This window comes from Phyllobates terribilis, unplaced genomic scaffold, assembly GCF_046119375.1.
Source record: "Phyllobates terribilis strain yellow unplaced genomic scaffold, ASM4611937v1 Scaffold_11__3_contigs__length_659146591, whole genome shotgun sequence".
Taxonomy (NCBI): Eukaryota; Metazoa; Chordata; class Amphibia; order Anura; family Dendrobatidae; genus Phyllobates; species Phyllobates terribilis.
The window spans coordinates 119,105,087-119,128,029 of record NW_027362771.1 but is presented as its reverse complement, the minus strand read 5'-3'; the positions used below and the strand labels follow the sequence as shown (position 1 = coordinate 119,128,029).

The 22,943-nt window shown below is 41.0% G+C and overlaps 1 protein-coding gene across 5 annotated transcripts in view; it reads left to right on the top strand.

Annotated features, from left to right (window-relative positions):
- Positions 1–22,943, top strand: part of CDK17 (cyclin dependent kinase 17) — a 170,226-nt gene that overhangs the window by 24,228 nt on the left and 123,055 nt on the right. The window contains exon 2 of one of the 5 annotated variants that reach the window (XM_073651568.1): positions 14,267–14,378. The exons of the other annotated variants lie outside the window; for them this stretch is intronic. The gene's annotated coding sequence lies outside the window, so the exon portion shown is untranslated. The remainder of the gene's footprint in view (positions 1–14,266; positions 14,379–22,943) is intronic. 5 annotated transcript variants of the gene reach the window in all.

The following is a 22,943-nucleotide window of genomic DNA, read 5'->3' as shown; positions in this document are numbered from 1 at the left end:
GGGAGCCAAAACCAGGAGTGGGTGATAAATGCAGAATTAGTGACTTGTTTCTATTAGGCTGAGTGCCCACAATGCGGATTTAACGCATTAAAATAGCTTGGTAAGAGGTCTGGGATGCCGCTGTGCACATGCTGCTGAAATTTCCGCGGATTATCATTGCGGAAAAATCCGCAGCACAACCAGTTTGGGCGCGATTTCTCAGCAAAATCGAGCCCATTGAACCGTATAATATCCCATGTATACATGCGGATGTTATGCGGTTCAATGCGCAGATGGAACCTGGGTCTGGAGAAGAGGAGACTCTCCTGCAACCCGGGTACCATGGTACCTGCAAGTTTAAAAAAAGAATTATGAAGTAAAAAATATTCATAGTCACCTCTCCAGCGGCCCCCGGTCTCCTCCCGGCCGCGTCCTCTCTCCTCTGCGTCCCGTGGTGTACTGGCAGGACCTGCGGTGACGTCATTTAGTCAGCTGATGGTCACGCGACCATCACCTGACTGCTGACGTCAGCGGTCGCTGACCATCAGCTGACTAAATGACGTCACCGCAGGTCCTTCCGGTACACCGTGGGACGCCGAGGCGAGAGGACGCGGCCGGGATGAGACCGGGTGCCGCCGGAGAGGTGAATATAAGGTTTTTTTATTTCTTTAGATGCAGCATTTGAAGGAGAAATTTCCTCTTAGTTGGTCACACAATATAAATCCATGCCAGTTGCATGGATTTATATTGTGTGATCAACTTGTCAAGGACTTTTCCAAGTGATGCTCAAAATTGCTTGGAAAAACGCTTGAAAAAAAACGCATGTAAAATCAGCATGCTTTTTTTCTACCAAGGAGATGTAGAAATGCTCTGGAAATTTCTGCTTCAAATCTGCATCGTGGGCACATAGCCTTATACCTTTTCTCTGATTGTTCCTCGCCTGGTTTTGGCTTCCGCTCCTGAGAAAAAATACTGATAGTGGGGCCATGGCCTAAGATTGCTGCTAGCAGTTTTCAATTTATTAGACCTATTAGATCAACCTTTTCATCAGCGATTAATCATTTTTTAACAATCTCCCCAAAAAGATAACAAACTGTTCTTGGATCTGTAAGCCTAGATATGTGATTCATTATTTCTGTAATATAGTATTGTCGATTATAAGGACTTATAACTGGATTGTAGATCAGACAGTTTACATATTACAATGCACACCACTACCTAAACTGCGGGAGCTTCACATGATTGCAGGAACTAGGGGACACACTACCGTACTTCTCTGGATCTTCCACTGCTTTTGACTCATCATTCTTAACATGGATTTCAAACTGCAAATCATAATCTCCAAGTATGCATAACTGGTATGTCAAGAATGCAAGGCTGCTGCTTGTTTGGACAAGCAGGTATCATTAGGTGAAGGCAGAGTTCATTCTGCCCATGTTTACTTCACCAATATACTAAGGAAGGACTAGCTTCCATGGTGGAATGTAACATAGATGCCCAATAATTACATGGTATACTGATTTCTGGAATAGAGCACATGGCTTTAAATGGGTTGTTTTTCTAGAGCAAGCCTTACATATACAGACAGGGTGGTCCAAAAGTAGGTGGCCAGAAAATAATAACATTTATTTTGATTTATATATAAAATTATATTTACTAACACAAGCATAACATTGACAATTAAATTTTATTCTGAACAATAATACAAAAGCCCTTAAATTTTATCAGCGCAGGTGCTCAAACTGTTTTCCATTACAATTTGCACAGCTTTGAAGTCGCCTCTTACGCTTCGACAAACTTTTTTGCACAAGTCTCTTTGGGTATTAATTTCTTGAAATGCATCTCTTATGTAATTTTTCAAATCACTGACACTTTTTGGTTTTCGACTATAAACTTTGTCCTTGAGTACTCCCCAAAAGAAAAAATGCATTGGGGTCAAGTCTGGTGAACGTGCCGGCCAATCAAGTGGGCCTCTTCGGCCAATCCATTTATTAGGAAATGTTTCATCAAGATACTCGCGGACCACTCTTGAATAATGTGGAGGGGCCCCATCTTGTTGGAAATAAAGGTCATTTGAATTAGGCTGTTGCTGTAACTGTGGAACGACTTGATTTGTTAGAATTTCGAGATACTTATCTCCTGTGACTGTTCCATCAAAAAATATTGGTCTTAAAACACCAAAACTTGAAATACCACCCCAAACATTGACACCTGTCTGGATCATCCTCCAATAAACCATGAATTAGACGTGGACAATAAGTTTTCCACTCAATAGATTTCAGGATTCGCATGATAGAAGCTCGTGAAATTCCCAATTCCAAAGAGGCTCTTCTGGTGGACTTTTTTGGACTCTGAACAAATCTTTCAGCAACAAGTTGTTTATTATCTTCTGTGCAGACTGTTTTGGGTCGACCAGTTTTTGGAGCATTAAGGATTGAGCCAGTGGCATTGAATTTGTCACGAATGCGGTAAATAGTTTCTCTTTGGGGCTTGAGTACCAAATGTTTCAAGCCAATTTGCTCTAATGGTTTCAGCATTTTGAGATTTCCAATACTCTGTTAAAATCCATTTTCTTTGATCTGTATTTAAATTATTTGCCATTATGTTTTATCTGAATTATCTGAAAAGAAAACATAGATCTCCCCCAAATATCTGTGAAAACTAGATCTGTGAAACTTGCTCAGTTGCCCTTAGCAACCAATCAGATTCCACCTTTCATTTTCCTAGAGTCTGTGAGGAATGAAAAGTGGAATCTGATTGGTTGCTAAGGGCAACTGAGCCAGTTTCACTTTACACCATGTTTGATAAATCTCCCCCTTCATAACCTTATTACACTTTCTGTCCACCTACTTTTGGACCACCCTGTATTTGTTCATTTATTCTATATGTTATTGTAACTCCCCACCCATTCAGGTGAATGGGGCTGAACTACAAGACCAATTTTAGTTTTACAAGCCAGGAATTAATCTCTGATTTGATGATGGGTGACAACGTAACCAGTGTGGTAATACAAGATGGAAATGGGCAATGGTACCCTATTCTTCAGCATGAGGCCATGTGCCCACGTAGCGTTTTTGTAGTGTTTTTACGGCCGCGAAAACGCTTGTAAAACCATCTGCCATGCAAAGCAATGTGAATTCGGATGTGCTGTGCACATTCGCATTGCCGTTGCAAAACGCAGCATGACCATTTCTCCCGCGATTACGATGCAAATTCGCGGCCATTGAGGAACATTGAAACACAGCAAACCTGCACGTATATGTGGATTTGCTGCGTTTCAATTAAGTTCAATGGCCGCAAATTTGCAGCGTAATCGCAGTGCGTGTCGTACCCAGGATGAAGAGGAGACTACAACTACTCTTCATGCCGGCTACCACGCGGTGAAAAAAAGAAATAAAAAAGTTAAAAATAAAAAAATCCCTGTATATTCATCTCTCCGGCGGCCCCCAGTCGGCTCCCGGCGTCCTCCTCTCTCCTTGGCATCCCGCGGTGTACTTGCAGGACCTGCGGTGACGTCATTTAGTCAGCTGATGGTCACGCGACTGCTGACGTCAGCGGTCAGGTGATGGTCGCGTGACCATCAGCTGACTAAATGACGTCACTGCAGGTCCTGCCAGTACCCCGCGGGACGCCGAGGAGAGGGGATCGCCGCCGGGAGCAGACTGGGGGCTGCCGGAGAGGTGAATATACAGTTTTTTTAATTTTTATTTTTAACTTTTGTTTTTACTATAGATGCCGCATTTAAAGCATCCAAGTTTGTCACACAATATAAATCCATGCCGGTTGCATGGATTTATGTTGTGTGACCAACTTGTCAAGCACTTTCCAAGTGATGCTCAAAATTGCTTGGAAAGGTGGTTGAAAAAACACATGCGAAAACGCTGAAAAAACGCTTCTCTCTGGCAGAAAAAACGCATTTAAATTTTGATGCGTTTTTTTCTGCCAGAGAGAGGCAAAAACTCTCTGCATCAAAGCTGCTACGTGGACACATAGCCTCAATGTTAGAAGGCGTGTAAGTCTAATAGAAAACACACTCAAAACGAGGATAACAATAAGGCTGTGTTCAAACACGTTGGGTTTTTCAGCGTATTTTGCTGCAGATTTTTATACAAATTTTAAGTTGTGTTTTGCAGTACCAGCAAAGTCTATGAGAAACCAGAATTCTCTGTTCACACATCTTGTTTTTTTGCTGGGTATTTTGTGTCTTGGTTGGGTTTTTGGAAAATAGAGCATTTCACTTCTTTCAGTGTTTTTTCAGCTTTTTTTTCACCCATAGAAAGTAATGGGTGGTGAAAAAACCGCTGAAAAAAGGGAACAAAAAACACATACGTTTTTTTTTATTTTTTTTTTACCATTTTTGATGGCAAATTTAGAATGGGGTTCTTTTTTTCACAGAACTTTATGTACATGCATAAATAGTCAGAAGGACAGTGAAAAAAAAAAAGCTGAACAAAAGCATCAAAAACGCAGCAAAACCTGCATTTTTGACACAGCTGATATCCTGCCAGAGATCAGCTTTGCTGCAGATTTCTGATGTAAAAAAAAAAAACACAACATGTGTGAACATAGCCTTAGGCCACGGCTCCACTATCAGTATTTGGTCCGTGTTTGGTCAGTATTTTTTCTCAGTAGTGGGAGCCAAAACCAGGTGAGGAACAATCAGAGAAAAGGTATAAGGCTATGTGCCCACGATGCAGAAATGCTCAGGATTTTTTCCTGAGCGTTTCTGCATCTCCCTGGCAGAAAAAACGCCAGCGGATTGTACATGCGTTTTCCTGCCAGGGACATGCGGAAATGGAGCGTTATTCACTGACATTTCCACATGCGGATTGACAAGCGCTTTCCAAGCGATTAGCATCACTTGGAAAGTGCTTGTGACAACTAGGTCACACTATATAAATCCTTGCAAACGGCATGGATTTATATAGTGTGACCAGAGAGAGTGGTTAAAAATAAAAAAAATAAATGTATACTTACCCTCCGATGGCCCCCGGTGTCCTGCTCACTCCGTTCTCCCTTGCCGGCAGCGGTGGATTGAAAGACCTGCTGACGTCAGCGTCGCGTGACCCGTCACATGACTCTGACGTCAGCGCAGGTCCTTCAATCCACCGGGAAGCAAGGAGGAGCGCAGCGCGGGCCGCCAGAAGGTAAATATATTTATTTTTTATTTTATTCTTTTTTTTTTTTTTTACAGATTTTTTTAATGGTACCTGGGTCCGGAGGAGAGTCTCCTCTCCTCTACACCCGGGTACCATCCGCACATTAGAACGCGCCAATTACGCAAGTACAGATGCAGTCTTGCAGAATTGGCGCGTTCTAATGCAAGTCAATGGCGGCGAAGATGCAGCACTTCCGCAAAATAATTGGTAGTGCTGCGTTTTTTTCCGCAGTGATAATCCGCAGCGGAAATTTCCGCAGCATGTGCACAGCACATGCGGATTATCATTGGGGAACATGGCAGGCCTTCTACCATGCATTTTTTATGCGTTTCCGCAGCTGAAAAAACGCTGCAGAAACGCATTAAAAACGCATCGTGGGCACACAGCCTAATAAATGCAGAATTGGTGACTTGTTTCTATCACCCACTCCTGGCTGTGGCTCCCACTCCTGAGAAAAAATACTGATAGTGGGTCTGTGGCCAAAGAGTAAGACTCTTTACAAAACAGTGCTCACATACCTGCATAATCCAGCATGCCAGGCCACATCTTCACTGTGGTATCTGCTTACATTCACCATCCTGACTTTCTGCTCTACGCTGCCTTTCATGATCAAGAAGGTTCATTAGAAACTGATGGTCCCCGAGCAGGTACAGAGTCGGCATGGCACAGCTAAACTTTCCAACCGTTTCCATCAGTGCTTTCTTCAGTTTAAGCCCAGGAACTCCGTATACTTGAGAATACGCTGGATATTTTGTTTTCATGGTTTCCAGATTGAAACAAAGTTTAAAGCTGCCAAATAATAACTTGTGAATGTTTAACACCCTGGTACAGACAATGCAACGTATTTTCTTAGGGAGTCTCTAAACCAGAAATACAGGTTGTAGAAAAGCTAATAGTCACCTGAAAGGGATTGTCCATATTTTTCATCATCAGATATGTAGGCCCAATAAATATTGATGGAGTTTGCTGCACACTTGTTCTTTGTGACCTGTTATCAGGAATTGTAATGGATATGAATTCTGTCCCCGGATTATTCATCATTGTTCCTGTGTTAGATATAAGACGATTGAGTAGACACAACCCCACATTGTGCAACATTCTCTATGGATTCCTTTTTCACACTGCTGCATTTATTTCGCCTTGGCTGTGTCTCGCCTGCCTTCTAGGGTTTCCTCTGGTTTTGTACAGCGAGCGAGCAGTGGTCCAGATTTTCATCTCCTGCAGGAACGATTTTAACAAGGTATCTTTATCATGAGATGTCAGATTGCTGCCAGGCTTCAGCATAGATGTTTACACTTCTTGCTTGGGTTTCTCTCCGCCTTACCAGTACAAGAACTTGGGCCAACATTTGTAATGAAATGTGGAGTACAGCACCTTATTTCTTCCTGGAAACAAGGCTCCGCTGTGTGCAGCTACATAGAAGGATGTTATGTGTGCTCCTCTGCCCTGGAATAATAGGGGATGAAATACTGGCCTATAGAGCAGACTCTGCAGGACAATTTGCTACACTTGTGGCTTTATTGTAATAAATCAGGTAACCAAATACTACAATGCTTTAACGGTAATTCTTATATAGGTCAGTTTCACATATTATTCTGCCCGCAAGGTTGAGAAGTATTTTTCTAGGGTGTGATAGTAAAGCTTCTCTATTCTTGCTATAACTATAAAATGTATACTTTGTGTTTTGTCGGTAAAGCTAAACCTTGGGGCATTTTTGTGCTGAAACTGACATTCGTAATACATATCTGCATTTTCTGCTATTAGTTCCTGACTTGTGATACACAAGTACTACAATAGCACTTTCTCACAAATCCACCCTTCAGAAGTAAATAGTCTTTCTCACAACACGAAGCAGAATCTGAAATTTCATTGACGAATGGATACCTGCTCATGCAAAAAGATTATTGAGCACAAGTACTTCATTAGAGCGGTTTGCTTGGACAAAACAATTGCTGACCTATTCCTAGGATAGACAATCTATGAGATTGGTGGCAATTTGATATCCGGCTACTCACCATTCGGTGGAAATCTGCTCCTGCAGTTGCTAGATGTAGGCAATGTACTGGGTAGAACATAGCCACGTAGATAGATGATCTAGTGGCCGCTGCTGGCTGCTACACCTTATATCCTATTCAAATAAATAGGAGAAACGTACCAATAACCGTCAGCAGCCAATAAATGTATGTGGCTGCTGCCCCACCAATCTCATATTTGTTGTCCCAAGCAGCCCGTTATAATGTTCCCTTTTTCCGAGTTCATCGCTTCCCTGCCTCCTGTTTGCCGGGGGCAGTGCACTGTGGACTATTGACAGTTCAGACCAGCGGTATGGTCATGCTGCTGGTCCGAATTAGGTGCCCTCTCGAGCTGCTAGCTGAGGTAGCTTTGCCTCTACATCAATAATATAGAGCCTACATCTGCAAGGACTTTGTATGTCATCCCTGTGTTTGTGTGGGTTTTTTCTGGGTGATGATGATGTCTGTAAAGCACTGCAGAATATGATGGTGCTATAGAAGCAAGCTTTATAAATTAATACATAGGGCACGCACGCTAATTATCTAGTTAACTGGCTACTCTGAGACCCTGGGGTGGCTGGTAACCTAGGCAACAAGGTATAAAACCCCTGTTATTGAGAATGGATATTATTAATAGGACTTACATTGCATAGTTGCTTGTTTTTATAAATACTCTGCAATTTTACCAATTTCCCACTTTAATAACTTTTGACAATACCTTTTAAAGGTTGTGTGAGTAAACTGAGCACGTTCTTGGCTGTCGGTGGTTAGGCGGTAGTCTACACTCTGGTATCCAACTCGCAGCAGCCAAGCTTCTAAACATAATAGGATTTGCAGTGTTGCTACAGCCAAGGAGCCATGTGTTGGACACCACTATTCTACAACATCATTCCTAGCTGTGTGTCTAATTTCTGTCATGTACGGGGAGAGATGTCCATAGTCACAGCCGAGGTTTGGGGTTTATCCGTTGCATTTTTGCAGTCATTATTTTTCTTACATGATGAAATTGTGTTGATTTACAAAGGTTGTCTGCACCTGTGAAACTAACCTTTCTCCCAGTGAGTCATGGTAATATCTGTGAACATTGGGTTGGACTCACACGTGTGCTTAGAAGGCGGGGGGAATAATCACGTGACTGTGTGATTTTGTAAATGGCTCAGAATCACATGTGGTCAGAGTATATTGGTGTGCATATGCTAACAGCTGGGGTTGGTGTTAGTGCACCTTTCTATCCAGTGAGTCATGTTTCCAGGTGTGCGAGACCAGAAGAGACCTGTATGTGGGTGATGAGTGGTGTTCTTCTGGAGCCCCAGTGTTTTGTGCCTCTGCTCCGGTGTAATCTGTGTGCACAATGCTATGGAAAGGTTTTATGTTTTCCCACATACCAGTGCTAATGCTTATTGCTCAGCTGTTTCCTCAGTTCTTTTCTAATATTATGCTGCGCCATCTTACTGTTCTTGACATGTTTCTTGTACTCCCAGCACCTATTGTTGCATTTCTCGCCTTCATTCTTGCTTCCCTCGCCAGCTCCTCATACTTTATTAGCTTTACTAGTGCAATGACATCATCCACACTGCTAAGATTTTCTGAAGGGTTTTATTCTCACAGTGCCTGGCTCATTATTCTGTGAAGATACTCAATGCCAGACAAGACATGGAAAGTCTCCCAGCTGATGTTGCATTGTGTCAATAGTATGCAGCGATTATTTCATGGAGTAAGAATCTTCTACACTTAGGCCCTCATTCATCATTGTCCTTGCACTTCTTTTCTGGAGTAAAAATGGTTCATTATATACGGTAATTTGGGTTTTGTTTTTTGTTTTTTTTAAGTTAACTTTACCTGGTTTTGTCTTTTTTTTTTTCTTTGACAATGTGATCATGGTTTTCCTTAACTAGATGCAAAATCTGTCTAATTTTATTTTTGCACTGTTGAAGACTAACGTGTTACTTTAGAATGTATTGTGACTTTTTTTGCTCTCAACTGTACAGAAAATCAAAAGATGGGGGAAAAAAAGAGCATCTTTGACTTTGCTCAAAATTTAGCAACCCAAGTGGGCCATTTTGAAGAATTTGGCGCAAAAACTCCAACAAATGAAAGAAGACAAAACTGAAAGCTCCCAAAAAATGCAAATGATGAATCTGAACCTTAGCTTTTGACTGCTGCACACCAATGCTTTCCGCTTTTACACCCACCCACAGTGAAACGATCATCATTCTCTACTGTTCCCTAGTGGAAAATCCAATGTCTTGGTTTCTTGCAAAGAAAATGTTTGCTATTGGCTCATTTCTCGGTATCAATGTGCGTTTTAGGTTGTACTAATCATAAATAGTTAATATAGCATATTCATTTCTGGCAGCTTGTCCTGGCATCACTTCAAAGGTTTGCTAATCTGCTTTTGTCTCCGCTGTCCCTCGGTGTCTGTATATAGAGTATACTGGGACCAGGGTTCATCTAAAAAATATTTTTAGAAGGTCTGGTAAAAAGTAGTTTCGTGCACAAATAGTACAGATTCTACAAAGCTCTGCCACATGACGTTGGCAAGGACGAAAATGGCAATTCAGCAAGCCTGGATTGGTCATTGCGATAAGCGTAATTATGTTCACTTTGGAAACCAGCAAGAATGTATAGTTTGATTTGGGCTTGTTTTCATAGTATCATAGAATGTTAGGCTATGTTCACACATTGCGTTTATGCCGCAGTTTTTTTCTGCATGAAAACCTGCTCTCTTGGCAGTAAAGAAGCTGCCTCAAAAAAAAAGCAAACTCTATAGCACCACCTATTGGAAGCAGCAATCCTACAAGTCACAATCAACCCTTTAACGAGTCGTGCAATATGACTTAGGATAAAAGCCAAATCAGAATCTCAATTTGCAGACACGGTGTTTCGGGCTGTTGCCGCTATAGAGTACAAGTCCTCTTTTTCTCTTAAGAGGCAATTTGCATATTAAATTTCCCAGAGGAGCATTGCATGGCGAATAAGCCTCCTTACCTACACATGCCAGAGTTGGTGTGTCACTCTCCATAAGGAGAAACGCTACCCCTTAGACCTCAAAAAAAGCAGATTTTCCTGAGTTATGCTGCATTTTTTTACATCGTTTTTGTAACACCTACATTTCTCTTGTGCATGCTGATAAAGTTTAGTGCAAAAATAAAATAGCATAATTCAACTTCCTCAGGTTTTGGCACCTGCTGATGCCTGCGTTTTTGCAGCATTTTTTGCACTACCCTTTGCTTTCTATGGGTGAAAAAACACTGAAAGAAGTGACATGCTGACAAGGTTTTGCACAAAATACTGAGGACAATAAAACCAATCTGTGTGCATGAGATTTCTGAAACCTCAAAAACTTTGCTGGCACTGTAAAACGCAGCTGAAAAATTTTCATAAAGCATAAAAAAGCTGCAAAAAACGCCACGGGTGAACATAGCCTTGGAGTTGGAAGGGACCTCCCAGGGTCATCGTGTCCAACCCCCTGCTCTATGCAGGATTCACTAAACCATCTCAGACTTCCATTGAAGGAGAACTTACCACATCTCGTGGCAGCCTGTTCTACTGTCAAAAAGTATTTTCTAATATCTAATCTGTATCTTCTCCCTTTCAGTTTCATTTCCATGTGCAAATGAGAATAAACTTCAGATATTTGTAGACAGATATTAAGTCTCCTCTTAGCCTTCTTTTTTGCAAGCTAATCATTCCCAGATCCTTTAATCATTCCTCATAGGACATGGTTTGCAGTCACCAATCCTGGTAGCTCTTCTCTGAACTTGCTCCAGTTTTTCGATGTTTTTTTTTTTTTTAAAATAAGGTGCCCAGAACTAGACTAGATCTGACCGAGGATAAGTAGGATACGTTGCATTTGTTCCCTTCTGGGAGGTAAATGGGGAGCAAAAAAATATTTTTTCCCCTTTAAACTTTGTCCACCTTGTAATTTAAATAGTGTATTATCTTTATAAATTCAACAACATATATATGCGTTTTTCTTGGGCTTTTGGGGAAAAAAAAACCTATCCCATATATTTCTGTTTAAAAAAATTTGGCCTGTTAGGGCACTGGTATACTGTTTTGGTAAACTCTGCATGCCATAAACTAACAAGTAATCCATGCACAGTCTGCTGCTGTATGCTCTTTTGATGGCACATATATAAATTAATAATTGTATGCCCAAAACAGTGTTATAAAGCAGAATGTACAACTAGTGGCAATGAGTATTTGGTATATTTTACAGCCTCTAGAATTTTTCTAAGCAAAAGTGCAGAGAGAAAGGGAGCAGGGAGTTGGCAATGCCCCTACTTCAGGGATTGTTAGCAGTATTGCCATGGGATTTATATGTGAAGCTGGTTACAGTCTTGGGGTATGAACCAACTCGCTTTATTTGTATTAATATTTTAACCTCTTAATGTCTACCAATACCCTTTTTACTGACCTGAAACATAAGAAAATAGCATCACCCGATGGGTGAAAATACAGCCGCTTTCATCCGTATACTATAGCTGACACTCGGGTGCATCAGCCACCAACCATGGCCATCTAAAGAGAGCCTCTCAGGTTCCCCATACCCTTCAACCCAGCAGCATTCATATGTCTTACTAAATTCCCTGCCTAACCAGCCCTTTATAGTGTTCTTCACTTAAATCCATGTTTTAAAAAAAAATATTTATAACCTCCATTTTTTTATGCTAATTAGCACTTTGTCTAGTCAATGGGGTGTTTGTTTCCCCAGACTAGTAGGCACTCTATGCATGTCATCACGCCCCTGTGAAGCGTACACCCAGCTTCAGATGCACAATGATGTGGGTGAGGTTTCCAGGGAGCTGGCGATGACGCTGGCTTTTGCAACTAATGTAATCACGACCATAGGGGCGTGATAACATGCAAAGAGGGCCGACTAGTCTGGGGAAACTAACACCCCATGGACTAGTCAAAGGCCTAATTATAAACTTAGTTTTGCTTTCATGCTAATTAGGCCTTTGACTAATGCTTAACACTATAAAACGCTGGATAGGCAGAGAATTTAGTAATACAAATGTGAATGTTGGAGGGCATGGGGGGCCGGACAGGTTCCCTCTAACCCCCTAGATGCTGCTGTCAATAATGACATCTGCATCTAGATGGTTAACGGCATGTGGAGCTCCCCCACTCCCCCGTTAACTCCATCGGCGTCATGATTGTGTGGTAGTAGCCATGGCAATCCAGAGCAATGACCTTAGTCTGCCAGCTATAGTCACCTGTTCAGATGTTAGTAACATTTTAGTGCTAAAAGTATATAATAACTTGTTTTCAAAACGGCATCTATTCTTCTAGGTACACTTGTATGCAGTTTTTGAAGGAACTCTGCAGGGACGTTGTTCCAAACATCTGAAATCTTTGCTTGGGAGAGATCTTGCTAATGCAGTATTGTCTTGTTGCTATGCTCATTCTCTCTATGGAGCATGAAAAGCATGCCTCTTCACTCTCCCTCCTTCAGACAAATCCGACATCCGGAGGAGGTCACTTACGTCTGAGTGTAGAGTGAAGGGGCCGCTGATTGGTTGCAGGATTCCTGTAACATTGGAGAGCCAATGACACCACTGGAAGGCGCCAGCTCCAGAGTTGCGTATAGGTAGTATTATTTTACTTGAGGGAAGAAGGGAGTTGACCGAGTAGTGGACAACCCATTAAATATACTTTTTTTTTAGCGATACAGCAATCATTTAGTATGGATGCATATAGAGAATTGGGTGTGACCATATAAAGTTAAAATTAAAAAAAAAAATTTAAAATTGAATTAAAATTCCTTTTACCTTTTGTACTAGTGGGTACAGCGCCTTTTTATCCCCAGCAATTCTCTAAGGGGATAAAAGAAAGAAACCAAGGGGGCTTGGTAGTAATGATATAGCCACACAGAGCCCTGATCTCAACATAGTCTGTCTGGGATTGCATGAAAGAGACAGATGGATTAAGTAGACATCCACAGAAGATCTGTGGTTACTCTCCAAGAGAGTTTGTGACATCCTTCCAGCCGAGTTCCTTAAAAAAAAATGTGTGCAAGTTCAATTGATAAAAATAACTATAAATTACCGTACATATAATATATAAAAAAAAATTCTTACTGTGAAAAACAAATCAGTAGTTTAAATCTTGCCTTTAAGTTAATCAAATTGCATTATTTATGAAAACTGAAATAACTAGTACCTGCTTTTTGCTTTTCTCAGCAATTTCTTGTTTCTGGCGTTCCTCATTGGTTACAGTTGGCTATTATCTGCAGTCACAATAAGAATTGCCATAGCAGTACTTCTAGGGACATTTTAGATTAATACTTTTGGGTTGCATTTTGGATTTTTGTGTTGTTGGATTTGTATTTTCATTGAATTTGGCAATTCAGTTCTCTTCTTGAGCATGCGGCTAAGAATAATGTAGAGCACCCTCAAATTCCTATAGTGTGCGTCTAACACATGCCCTTGTTTAAAGGGGATCTGTCACCAGACCTAGCTATATCATTTGTATATATTATAAAATAGATCATAGTCCTTATGATGTACTTAAATTGCAAATTCATAGTAGAATGACTAATTCTTTCTGGACTTTGTGTCGAGCTATATTTAAGTCAGTGTATTCAGGCTGCAGACTATCTCCACTCACTTTGATTGACCAGCTCTGTTCACTGTCCTCTTGTTTTGCTGCTGAAATCTTGCACATACTCAGTAGACGCTGCAGTCTGCGTAACACTACAGTATGATAAGACTTTGTGTGCAATGACTGTTCTTACAGCAGGTGTTGTTAGAGACTAAGTACAACAAGGTAATCTCTGCGTATGTCTTCATTATATCTGTGGAAGATAGGCTCAGACTTCAGGAAGGTCTTGGCTGTCAGTCACAGCTCTGGGAGCGAGGGATAGAGATTAAACTGGCTATTGATGAAGCACAAGCCTGCTGAACCAGCCTCTAACCATGGTTTACTTATTTGTAAAAACTGGAATAAACACTTTAATAGGCTGAGAGTGTCTAGAATCTTATTGTATAATGACAGCATGATGACATTGGATAGGCACGGTTGTTCTAGTCACAGATCCACGTTAAAATGTTGGCATCCTTTCCCTCTGGCATTATAAAAGCCTTACTATATATTCTACTACTGGGTTAGGTCACTACAGCCTGGTGCAGAGACAAGTAATTTCATGCCCTTGGAGCCTTTCAGCAATAATCTGCCATTCACAGCCTGAAGTGTCGTCTGAATGTGGGCCTTCTTGAGTCCGGTGAGTGCAAGTGGATCAGTTTCGATAATGAAAATAAATGTGGGAATTGTAGATAATCTGATGCCTAATATTTTAGCCCTACTACCTCTGAATTATAGAATTACAACTATTTGTAAGAAGTATTAAAAACTCATAAAAATGGTACTGCTTGTTCTTTAGATTGGCAGCTTAAAGGGAATCCGTCACCAGGTTTTTGGCACCTAATTTGAGAGCAGCATAATGTAGAGAAAGAGGCTCTGATGCCAGCGATCTATCACTTCCAGGGCTGCTTAGTGTAGTTTTTATACAATCACTGTTTTATCAGCAGGAGATTATCATTAGAGGACTAGTAAACCTGCTGCCATGTAGTCCTCCAAATTCATGAGCTCTGTATAACCCTACCCCACCAATGATTGTCAGCTTTCTGTGTACACTGTACATGAGAAGAAAGCTGCCAATCAGTGGTGTGGGGGGTTATACAGAGCTCGGCATTCAGAGAACTGCTAGAACTTCAGTAGATAAAACGGTGATTTTTTATTTTTTTTCAAAATGACAGAATGCAACCCAGTACTGGAATCAGGAATTATGTCCCTACATCATGCTGCTCTCAGATGGAGTAGCACAAACCTGGTAACAAGTTCTCTTTTAAAATTAAAATACCTCTTCAGTTTATTTTGTGTGCATTACAATTTTCCAAAGTCTCAGTTGGAATTGACGCGGTTACCCGGCACCCAAGGTGGCATGCACGAAGGACGTAACAACGTAACAGCACCCTCACAATAGCTCAAAAAATGGTTTATGCAATTTTGCGAAAATCAGGTAAGATTTGTTTAAGATGCTGTTTTAAGAAATCGCTTGCCCTTCATACTGTTGGTGCTGACTATTGATCCCCCTGTATCACCTCGATAAAGACCGCCAGTTGGACGCCCGGGAGTCACTCTTTTCTGTAGCTAAGTATTCCTGGCATTCCTGTGTGATGTCCACAGGTTACCAAGGAAACGGCTGTGCCCGAGCTCCCTGCATTCTTCATGCTTATGTCTTGTCACATTCTGTCACATTCAGCTCTTCGTAGCCAGATTGGGGTTTGCATTGGAATGACTAATAGTTTAGTTTGTAGACCGTTGATATTTCCACATTCACTCGAAATGTGCTGATTTTCTTTTAAAATTATTTTGATTGCTTCCATTGATGTCTTGATCTCTTGTTATAATGGGCTGCAAAAAAACGTCCCCATGTTGGTAAATCTGTGTCATTCCCTTTCTTTACTCTGTAAGCACCTTTTATCTGGTCTCCATGAATCTAATCTCTATGTGGAGGGTTACTAATGTCACTTGTGTATGGACGTAGTGGACTGCATCTGGGGGAATCAGCTTTTCCTAGTCGTTCTCCTGGCTTTTTAAGCAGAATACATGTGCAGATTATTCAGGTTATGACTAGAAAGAGCTGGCGGGTTGTTGCTGTAGCTTTCATCAATCCACTGGCGGGTCTAGGACAGCATGCTCTTGGATGGCGCCATAATAGGGCCATGTGCATAGAGCATATTGCTGCATTCAGGAAAAGTAGTATTTCCTTTTGGAAAAGTTAGTACTTTCTTCTGAAGGGATAAGTACTGTCCCATAGGGCGCTGTATTATGGCTGTCTAAAGACTGGACTACATACTGTATGACATGCATTGCTGAATGTTAGTTTGAGTGGAACAAAGAGCAGCCAGTGAATGTGTGGAGCAAAGTAAGCATTGAAGAGGACACCGTGCTCCTTCAAACCCAGGGGATCAGGGAATCCGACCTCACTATGTCTCAAATTAATGGCCCTTCCGAAAGCATAGGGCATGCATTTTAGAGAACAGGAAACTCCTTTAACAAAGAAATGTCTCAATCAGATTTTTTTGTCAACCTAACAGAAGAAAGTATGAACTTTATATACCATATTTGCATGCAGGTTACACTTTCTTTATATTGCAGTTAGATTTCAGGTTATACAAAGACTGACAAGTAAGTCTGTGCTGATATATAGAGCAGTGATAAAAGGCAGTGTTCATTCGATTGAGACGTAAACTGCTGTGTATGTGACAGACTTTCTTGAAATATCCAGGAACTTGTGGCCATATTTGGTTGAACCTTCCTATATGGATTTTTCAGAATTGCGTCAGGCTTCCTAGTTCTGTATATATCTTGTAGTTTGTGTGGTATTATTTGTCTTATTTTCCATGGTACTTTTCTCTCAAATGTGCACAAAATACAAAAAAACTTGAACTCTGGAATACAAAGGAATCCACCCACACCCCTGCATGAAGCACAGTCCAGGTGAGTCATGCCCAACTCTATAGAAAGAAACTGCAAGACCGCAAATGCCTTCTACATAGCAGGCTCCCAAAAATCAGGCTCTTGAATGGCACATCTGCAGAATGTATGGTGATTCATAACTAGACTGATTTACTTGTCGGGTGCCTGGGAAAGAGCTTTTTTGTTATTAGGGAAGGGTGGAAGAGGAATGGTAAATGTTACTTAGTACTAACTATATCTTTGCCATTCCTTTCTCATCTTATGTGTACAGTACACATATACTATAGTGTAAAATGCCTTTTTTAGTTAAATCTTTTCTCATATCTTTTATCACATCTGTTGACAACATTACTCATATACCATAAGGCCTGTGAGGTTGTAAATTGACTCCTTAGGTGTGTTTTATATATCCAGTCATGGCCGAAAGTGTTAGCGTCCTTAAAATTTTTCCAGAAAATGAAAGATTTCTCCCAGTAAATTATTGCACTTACACATGTTTTGTTATACACATATTTATTTCATTTGTGTGTGTATTGGAACAACACAAAAAAAAACAGAAAAAAAGGCAAATTGGACATCATTTCACACACAACCCCAAAAATGGGAGGGACAAAATTGTTGGCACCTTTCCAAAATTGTGAACAACTTTGTTTCAAGCATGTGATGCTTGTTCAAACTCACCTGTGGCAAGTAACAGGTATGGGCAATATGAAAATCGCACCAGAAACCAGATAAAAGGAAGAAGTTGACTCAGTCTTTGCATTGTGTCAGTGTGTTCCACACTAAGCATGGAGAACAGAAATAGGAGAAAACTGTGAGGACTTGAGAACCAAAATTGTTGAAAAATAGCAACAATCTCAAGGTTACAAGTCCATCTCCAGAGATTTTAATGTTACTTTGTCCAAGGTGCGCGACATAATCAAGAAGTTTACAACCCATAGCACTGTAGCTAATCTCTCTGGATGTGGACAGCAGAGAAAAATTGATGAAAGGTTGCACCGCAGGATATTCCAGATGCTGGATAAGCAGCCCCAATCGAGTTTCAAAGAAATTCAAGCTCTCCTGCAGGCTCAGGGGTGCATCAGTGTCAGCGCAAACTATCCGTCGACATTTGAATGAAAAGAAATTCTATGGCAGGAGGACCCCACTGCTTACACAGATACATAAAAAAGCCAGACTGCAGTTTGCCAAAATGTACGTAACCCAAAATCCTTCTGGCAATGTGTCTTGTGGACAGATGAGACCAAGATAAAGCTTTTTGGTAAAGCACATCATTCATTCTACTGTTGACAGAAAACGGAATGAGGCCTACAAAGAAAATAACACTTTACCTACAGTTAAATATGGTAGAGGTTCAAAGATGTTTTGGGGTTGTTTTGCTACTTCTGCCACTGAGCACCTTGACTGTGTGTAAGGCACAGAGCTGTGAAGTCTGAGTCTGTGTCCATTTTGGTGGAGTCGGTATAAAATGGACCGACTCCAACTCCTAAAATATATAATAAATTGGGTACAGTAGTTCAATGCAGTTTGTGGGGAATATTTTTTTCATAAGTATTTGGGAAAGTCATGAAACGTCCTATAAATGTCTGTCCTATTCCTGATCTAAGGGTCTAGACTTTTTATCTGAGATGAATCTGTACTACAGTAAATTTATCACTTAAACATGAGCCATGTATGAGGGAGTCTGAGTTAGTCGGAGGTTTGGCTTACCAACTCCACAGCCCTGGTAAGGCATCATAAAATCTGAAGATTACCAAAAGATTTTGGGTTTGCAATGTAGTGCCCAGTGTCAGAAAGCTGGGTTTGCGTCCTAAATCATGGGTCTTCCAGCAGGACAAGGACCCCAAACATACTTCAAGAAGCACCCGGAAATTGATGGAAACAAAGCGCTGGATAGTTCTGAAGTGACGAACGATGAGTCTGGATCTAAGACCCATTGAACACCTGTGGAAGGATCTTAAAATTGCTCTTGGGAGAAAGCAGCCTTCAAATATGAGAGATGAGCAGTTTGCAAGAGAAGAGTGCTCCAAAATTCCAGTTGAGAGGTGTAAGAAGCTTGTTGATAGTTATAGAAAGCGATTGATTGCAGTTATTTATTCCAAAGGGTGTGTAACCAAATATTAAGTTGAGGGTGCCAACAATTTGCCCTACCCATTTTTGGGGTTTTGTGTGAAATTATGTCTCAATTTGCCTTTTTTCCCCTTTATTTGAACACAAAAAACATACACAAAGGACATAAACATATGTATAATTGCAATAATTTTCTGGGAGAAATACTTCATTTTCTGGAACAATTTCAAGGGTGTCAACACTTGCAGCTATGACTGACTGTAAGGCTGTGTGCACACGATGCGTTTTTAATGCGTTTCCGCAGCTGCGGAAACGCATTAAAAACGCATGGTAGAAGGGCAGCAATGTTCCCCAATGGAAATCCGCATGTGCTGTGCCCATGCTGCGTATTTTTCCGCAGCGTTTATGCTGCGCTCAAAAATCCGCAGCATGTCCATTAATTTTACGGAAACGCGGTGTTCTAATGTGCGGATGGTAGCCGAGTGTGGAGAAGATGAGACTCTCCTCCACACCCAGGTACCATTAAAAAGCTGTAAAAACAAGAATAAAATAAAAAATAAGATATATTCACCTTCCGACGGCCCCCGGTCTCCTTCCCTTGCTTGCAAGACTGAAGGACCTTCGGTGACGTCACAGTCATGTGACCGCAGGCCCTTCAGCGCAGTGTCTCGCGATATCCCGGCAGCCAGGAACAAGCCAGGAACGAACGCGGCAGCACACGCCGGGGCATCAGAGGGTAAGTATAGCTTTATTTCTTTATTTTTAAACATTCTTACGGTCACACTATATAAATCCATGCCGTTTGCATGGATTTTTATAGTGTGACCAAGCTGTCAAGCACTTTCCAAGTGATGCTAAAATCGCCTGGAAAGCGCTTGTCAACCCGCATGTGGAAATGCATGTGAATCCGCATGTATTCCGCAGGAAAAACGCATGCGTTTTTTCTGCCAGGGAGATGCAGAAATTTTCTGCTTCATTTCTGCATCGTGTGCACATACCCTAAATGTGATAGTATGATTATTTTATTTTTGTTACTAAGGTCTTATTTAGACATCTATGATTTTTCACATACAAAAAAAAGTCTGCACTGTTGTTTTGGGTCCTATTTTTTTATCCATGTCAGTTTTTACCATCACTGTTTCATCAGTGACTTTCACATAAGGAAAAATAAATTGCAAAGCTTCTCCCATGCATTACACTGTTAATCGTGGACATCACATAGCTTTTACTCATGCCCACCCATGCGCTGTCTGTGATATTACAGACTGATAGACTTATAAGGCTTAGTGCCCCTGATGCAGAAATGAAGCTGAAATTTTCCTGAGCATTTCTGCATCTCCTTGGCAGAAAAACGCATGCACTTTTTAAATGCGTTTTTGACGCGTATTTGCCATGCGTTTTTCCAGTGCATTGTATAGGCAAATACACATGCAGAAACGCACAACAATTGGTCATGTCCGTATCTTTTGTGCGAGTAAAATCTGCGCAGAAAAAATACAAACCATGTGCACAGAACTTGCAGAATGTCATAGGAAGTCATGGGATAATGTATGCAATGCGTTTCTGGAGCGTTTACGCGCTGCAAATACGCACCAAAAACGCATTGTGGGCACACAGCCCAAGGGTGAGTTTACTTCCATGATGTCCTAAACCATCCTCCCACCCCCAAAACGACATGTCTTTAATTTTTTTGCTTACACACAGTCTGCAGAAAGAAAGGACCTGTGAACAGCCTTTATGCTATAATTAGAGATGAGCGAACCCAAACTTAAAAGTTCTAATCCGGTGCTAAACTCCGAAAACAGACTTCTCCTGGAAGTCTGTTTGTTCGGAGTTTCGGGGATGAGAGACAGAGTGTTTCATGTGTGAAAATCACTGATGAAAATTGGATGTAAAATACTGATAAATGGACTTTTTTTATTTTTATTTTTGGGGTACTAAAAAAATCACTGATGTCTGATCAGGGCTGTGGAGTCGGTAAGCCAAACCTGCGACTCCGACTCCTCAATTTCCCTTACACCGACTCTGACTCCGACTCCCACATATATTTCTTATATTTAAAATAGATAGATAAAGTCATAGAGGGATAGATGGATGGATGGATGGAGGGATGGATAGACAGATAGTGGGATAGATGGAGGAATAGATAGATTAATAGAGGGATGGATAGATGGAGAGATAGATACAGGGATGGCTAAATATATGGATAGATAGATGATAGATAGCCATATGGATGGATAGATGAAGCGATAGATGAAAGGATAGATAGATAAGATAAAGTCATAGATAGATGGATGGAGGGATGGATAGATAGATAGTGGGATAGATGGAGGAATAGATAGATTAATAGAGGGATGGATGGATAGATGGAGAGATAGATACAGGGATGGATGGATAAATATATGGATAGATAGCCATATGGATGGATAGCTGGAGGGATAGATGAAAGGATGGCTAGATAGATACTGTAGATGGAGGGATGGATAGATGGATGAATACATGGAGGGATAGACAGATGACAGCTACAGACAGCAAATAGTACATTGCACATATCGCACATATAGTTCACACATTGTACAGAGAGCACATAATAATCACCTACAATATTAGCATTAGTTACCTTCCTGTGACAGAGATGAGCAGTAGTACTTTCACTTTCTCACTTTCTCCAGCTCAGGGCCCAGGAATCTGATCCTGTGCAGGGCAGGCACCCCTCCCCCTCCTCTCTCTGGTGAATACGGCAGAAGACAGGACAGAGGAGGGGAGATTGCCCCCTGCATTCTGGAGCCGGTGCAGGATGGGAGCACTGCAGCATACAAGTGAGTTTTGATAGGTGCGTGCCCCTGCTTCTAGGGGGGCAGCTGCCCCCCTTGCCCCTCGCTGGCTACGGCCATGATTCACACACAGCATTTTTGCGGATCAGTTTTTTTGCAGTAAAATGCAGTGACTCTGGGCATCCCAGCAAAGTCAATGGGTTTCAAGATATGACATTCAGACACATAGTTTTGTGAGGATCCGTTTTTGGGCTCAAAAATGGATCCTCACAAAGAATGAGCATGTCAGTTTGTGCGGCATTTTTCTAATCTGCTTTTGCTATTGAAAACATTATCTATGAGCTCAAAAACCTTTCAGGTGATGCGTTTTTTTAAAAAGCTGATCTGCTTTTGCAGCTGAACAACGTATCCTCAAAAAACGCCGCAAAAACGCTGTGTGTGAATGTAGCCTTAGATCAGGAATAGAACAGCCATTTATAGGACATTTCATAACTTTCCCAAATTCCTATGAAAAAATAGCACATTCTGCATTGTACTACTGTACCCAATTTATTATATATTTTCGGAGTCGGTTCATTTTATTCCGACTCCGACTCCACCAAAATGAGCACCGACTCCGACTCCACAGCCGAATGAGGATGAAGTTGGCGAGTAGTTCATGTGTTTTCATGAAACACATAAGCCATGGTATATAGTATAGTTTCAAGCTAGTACTGCTTCTTCCAGGGATTACTATTGGCAAAGGAAATGAGAAATGCCATGCACTTATTGAATGTCTGGAATATTTGTGATGTTTGCTGTTTTGCGTACTTGAGATGTGTTGTGCATTTGTGGAAGCCTTGAAGATGATATGAAAATGCCCGCTGTTTCTCTGACATTGAATATTGTTATCAGAAGATTACACCGTGCAATCTAAAGTCTGTCGTCACAACAAGTGTTCATACAACACGGGACACGCTGGCTGTAAATGTTTATTGTTCGTTATGCACTTAATACATTTAAAAGAAATCTTGACTTGTCGCACCTAAAAAGTACCCAAGTTGCCTAGTTGTATGTTTTATGTTGTAATGTGTGTTGTATTAAGAATTTATAATTATGTAACCATTTACTGAAGCTCAAAAATTCTAATAAAAACATTGGGAGATTTTATATTAGTGAAGTTTCACACAAGTCTAAAAAAATACATGAGGACAATGCAAGTATCTTTAGAGACATGATAGGTAGCCACTGGGGTACACATATTACAGATTTAGGTCTTAGCATTTAGAAAATGGGTCTAACTATTTAAAGGGGATCTGTCACTAATGTTTTGCTATCCCATCTCAGAGCAGTATACTACAGGGATAGATACCCTGATTCCAACGATGTACCAGTTACTGAGCTGCTTGCTGAATTTTTGATAAAAATTAATGATTTATCTGCTGTAAATCTATCAGTTCTCTGAATGCTGAGCTCTGTAT